General features: G+C 37.4%; 1 pseudogene; it reads right to left on the reverse strand.

Annotated features, from left to right (window-relative positions):
• Positions 1 to 539: 539 nt before the first annotated feature.
• On the reverse strand, positions 540 to 3,095 carry LOC140511399 (proteasome maturation protein pseudogene; annotated as a pseudogene).
• Positions 3,096 to 5,421: the final 2,326 nt, after the last annotated feature.

Consider the following 5,421-nt stretch of genomic DNA (forward strand, 5'->3'; position numbering starts at 1 on the left):
AAAAATACAAAGTTATTAATCATAACAGGGAATGTGAATGGGATAAACTCTCCCATCAAATGGAAGCAGATAGAAGAGTAGATTAAAAAACAGAATCCTACAGTATGTTATTTACAAGAAACATATTTGAAGCAGAGGAATACACACAGAGTAAAGGCAAAAGGTTGTAACATAATATATTATGTTTCAGCTGAAGGAAGCAAAGCAAAAGAAAACAGGAGAAGCATTCCTGATCTCAGACAAAGCAAAAGTAAAAATAGATATAATTAAAGAGATAAGGAAGGAAACATCTTGCTATAAAAGATAATAAAGAAAATGAAGCAATATCAGTAATAAGTATATATCCACTAGGGTGTATAGCATCCAAATTCCTAGAAGAGAAATAAAGTGATTTAAAAGAACAAATAAATAGTAAAACTATTGTAGCGGGGACCTCAACCTCTTCCTCTCAAAACTAGATAAATCTAACCATGATATTAAAAAAAATTAAGGAAGTGAATAGAATTTAAGACAAAAGCAGATATAATAGACCTCTGGTTAAAAATGAATTATGATAGAAAAAAATATACCTTTTTCTTAGATGTGCATGACACTAAGACAAAAAAAGCATATATCAACATAAATTCTTTGCAATTTAATTAAGAAAGGCAGAATTATTAAATCCACTATTTTTAGATCATGATGCAACAAAAACTGTATGTAATGGCAATGGAAATATAGGAAAAAAGTGAAAACTAGATAATCCTAAAGAATGAGAGCGTCAAACAAGAAATAATAGAAAAAAAATCAATCATTTCACTCGAGAGAATGATAATAATGAGCCAACATGAGATGCAGCTAAAGCAGTTCTTTTTTTTTTTAATTTGGAATGTTTTGTTGTGGATTTTCCTGTTGTTCCAGATTTTAACCACATAATACAATTCATTTTTTGTAAAAAAAAATATTCAATCAGGATGTAACTTACAAAAGCAAAACAGAGGGACGAGGGATGTCCTAGACTGAAGTCAATAAATCGAACAAAGGCAGCTCTAATAATGTGGAAATTGAATGAACCACATTGACTCCATCTTGTAACTCAATTTTGGATCTAGTTCAGTTCACTTTCTATTCAAATATAGATCTAGTCCAATTTCTGTCTTGTGAGAAAACTTAGGATGGGAATTGCTGTTTTGACAGTAAGCTCACTAGTCAGTACCCTCTACTGGACAAAAAGGGTAAATGTCATCACTAGAGCAAAATCCTTAAAAGAGTACAGTAAACCTTAAGGCAGCTCTTTCTAGCATAGCCAGCAACCAAAGAACCCTGCTTCCTTTCATATATTGTGTTAATATGGTAAAAGGTAGTGAAAATATTTTAGGTTAAAACTTGAACTTAAGTACTAATTCAAATAGGAATTGGAATTCTGCTCAGGTTAACTTTGGATCTGGCAATTATGTTAACAAGAAAAGAGGAGTACCTCAGCTAAACAAAGGCCATTAAAGTTATGAAGCTGGAAGACTTTGTCTCCAAAAAGGTACTTGTTGCCCTAAGGGATTTTATTTTAAGAGTGTGGCTTATGTTCAAACCAATTGGATGTCAATGCAAGAGGATATATCAAAATGAGATTAATTAGAACACTTGTTTTATGCTCTTATGATGATACCTCTAAATATAAAACAAAAATTTGTTCTTCATATTTAAGAACTAAAGTTTAGGTTTTCTTACTGCCTCACTTTCTAATATTCAGTTCCTCAAAATAACATGGTTACATAATAGTACAACATGGACCCAAAGAAATTCAAATTACTGATATATTAACCATAAGAACAGCTATATAAATGTTTCTTAATACCACATGTTGGGATTGGAAGCTCAATTCCGTGTGGACAGTCTCGGGCGGGTAAAGGTGGGAGCTTCTAAATCTTAGAGCTCTCACGAGACCCCCCCAGGAACGGCAGGGAATCGAGGTGAACCGAGCTATCTCGAGTAATTCCGCCTCTTCCCGTGAGAAACGTGATGGGAGAGAGATCTCCCCGCCCTCGAGATTGTCCCGGATCTGGGCACACCTAGTTACCTAACAGCACTGTATTCAGATGCAAACTATGCGGCTGAAGGTTAAGTAGGATTGAGGAAGCCTGAAAGCTCTCTTAGCACGTGAGGAGCCAAGAGGACAGTAGGCTCCGCTTCTCTTCTCTTCTCTCTCCCCTCCCCCTCTCTCTCCTCTTGTACTTCTACTTCCAATCCCTTAAGATCTTAGCCTCCTTAGGAAATCTCCCCCTCTTCCTCCTAAGGAAGACCCCCCTGCACTTGTAACCGAGACACCGAAATAAAGCTCAACCCTTGTTCGACTCTGGAACGTCCTTTCTCTCATATGAGCATCCGGTTTTGGCCAACCGAAGACCTCGGAGGTGAGTTAAGAAGACTCGGGTAGCCCACACAGGCCTCTAGGCCTGGCAACCACACACATCAAATTATAATAAAAATATGATTATAAACAGGATACTCTTCTCCTATTTTCATCAACAATATATTTCCCTTATAGTAAACCAAGTTTGTATTCCACCATCATGTATACTTTCTCCCTTTATTTCATTTTATATGCATCATTAAGAATGTCTTCAAATCCAATTCTCTCATCATTTACCCCTCAAAATATCCAGGGAGAGGTTTGAGCTTTGAAGAAATGGAACATGTTGGAATAGTTTCACTGCCTTGAATTCCATCTGTAACTTCAGGGGAGCATATAGGCCTTGGATATTTCTCAGTGTGGAAAAATTCATTTTATCTTGATTGAGCTGGAATTTTTTTTCTGATAATTTAAGAGGATGGCTTGAGAAAAATTTCATTTTTGACACAAGAAAAACCTCTCTAAAGAATATCATGGTTTCCAAAAGGAGCACTAGCTGAAAGTTCAGAAACTGAAATACTGCCTTTAGCTGAGATCCAAGTCTTCTGGTATTCATGTTCAATCCATCTGCCCACCACCACTGGGCCAAATCCCTTTCTCCTCCTCCCTGATGTCCATTTCTGTTTCTGATCTAAAGCCATTCTTAAAGGAAGTTTTATATCTCTAAATGTTTACATGATTGAAATAAAGAAAAAGGAGGTCAATTAACTGGGCATGCAACTAAAAAACTAGAGAAAGTATGAAAGACCAAAAGAAAGATTAGTAAAATTGAAATTAAATTATTAAACAATAAATTAGTAAATAAAATAAATTGTTTTACGAGAAAAACAATAAAATAGATAAATCATAGGTTAATTTGATTTAAAAAAACAAATGACAGGTATCAAAAATGAAAAAGGGTGAATTGACTACCACTGACGAGAAAATTAAAGCAGTAATTAGGAACAATTTTGCCCAACTGCACATGAATAAATATGATCATATAAAGGAAATGGATATTTACAAAAATATAAATTGCCTAGAGGAAATAAAATGCTTAAAAAAACAATTTTAAGGGAGAAAAGAAATTGAATTAGATATTAATAAATTACTTAAGGAAAAAAATCTCCAAGACCTAATGGTTTCAAAGTGAATTCTATGAAATATTTGTAAAGAACAATGAATTCCAATACCAAGTATTTGGGAAAAAAATAGAAGAGAGAGGCCTATCAAATTAATTTTATGATACAAACACAGTTCTAATATCTAAACCAGGAAGAGCCAAAACAGGGGAAAATTATAGACTGATTTTCCTAATGAATATTGATGCAAAAAAAAATTAAAGAAAATATTATGGGGGGAGGAGCCAAGATGGTGCAGTAGAAAGATTCACATATGCTAGCTCCAAACCCACAGTCCATAAAATATCTGTAAAAATAACTCCCAACAAATTCTGGATCAGCAGAAGCCACAGAACAATGGAGCAGACAAGATTTCTGTTCCAGAAGGACCTGAAAACCTGACGCAAAAGGTCCATCACGCCCTAAACCCTGAGCCGAGCCCAGCTCTGCCTTGGCTGCGTGGCACTGAGAGGAGCAGATCTGAACAGGCTTCAGGGATGGAATCTCCAGCAGCCACGTGGGTCTCTCCACCCACAGACGCCAGGGGTGAGTGAGAGAATCTTTTTGGCTTGCTGGGAGGGGAGTGGGGTGCTTCCATGACTCAGGCCCCCTTGGGAGCCAGCAGCGGAGGCAGCAGCAGACAAGGACTCCTCAAGCAGGCAGGAGCGAGCTTGGATCCATTGTTGAAGGTCTCCACATAAACCCCCTGAAGGAACTGAGCCCCGCCCCCAGTGGCAGCCCTGCCCCCACCTGAGCACCTGAATTTAATCTCACACTGAATAGCAGCCCTGCCCCCACCAAAAGCCCTGAGGCTGAGGAGCAGCATTTGAATCTCAGACCCCAAGTACTGGCTGAGTGGATCTGGAGGCGAGGTCGGGGTGGAAAGAAAACTCAGAAGTCAAGTCACTAGCTGGGAAAATGCCCAGAAAGAGTAAAAAAAATAAAACTATAAAAGGTTACTTTCTTGGTGAACAGGTATTTCCTCCCTTCCTTTCTGATGAGGAAGAATAATGCATACCATCAGGGAAAGATATAGAAATCAAGGCTTCTGCATCCCAGCCCACCCAATGGGCTCAGGCCATGGAAGAGCTCAAAAAGGATTTTGAAAATCCAGTTACAGAGGTGGAGGAGAAACTGGGAAGAGAAATGAGAGAGATGCAAGAAAAGCATGAAAAGCAGGTCAACACCTTGCTAAAGGAGACCCCAAAAAATGCGGAAGAAAATAACACCTTGAAAATTAGGTGAACTCAATTGGCAAAAGAGGTTCAAAAAGCCAATGAGGAGAAGAATGCTTTCAAAAGCAGAATTAACCAAGTGGAAAATGAGGTTCAAAAGCTCACTGAAGAAAAGAGTTCTTTCAAAATTAGAATGGAACAGATGGAGGCTAATGACTTTGTGAGAAACAAGAAATCACAAAACAAAAGCAAAAGAATGAAAAAATGGAAGATAATGTGAAATATCTCATTGGAAAAACGACTGACCTGGAAAATAGATCCAGGAGAGACAATTTAAAAATTATGGGACTACCTGAAAGCCATGATCAAAATAAGAGCCTAGACATCATCTTTCATGAAATTATCAAGGTAAACTACAATGATGTTATAGAACCAGAGGGCAAAATAATTATTAAAGGAATCCACCATTCACCGCCTGAAAGAGATCCAAAAAGAGAAACTCCTAGGAACATTGTGGCCAAATTCCAGTGTTCCCTGGTCAAGGAGAAAGTATTGCAAGCAGCTAGAAAGAAACAATTCAATTATTGTGGAAATACAATCAGGATAACAAGGGAATGGAACAAGATATTCCAGAAGTCAAAGGAACTAGGACTAAAACCAAGAATCACCTACCCAGCAAAACTGAGTATAATACTTCAGGGGAAACAATGGTCTTTTAATGAAATAGAGGACTTTCAAGCATTCTTGATGAAAAGACCAG

The sequence above is a fragment of the Notamacropus eugenii genome, chromosome 6 (assembly GCF_028372415.1).
Source record: "Notamacropus eugenii isolate mMacEug1 chromosome 6, mMacEug1.pri_v2, whole genome shotgun sequence".
NCBI classification, from domain to species: domain Eukaryota; kingdom Metazoa; phylum Chordata; class Mammalia; order Diprotodontia; family Macropodidae; genus Notamacropus; species Notamacropus eugenii.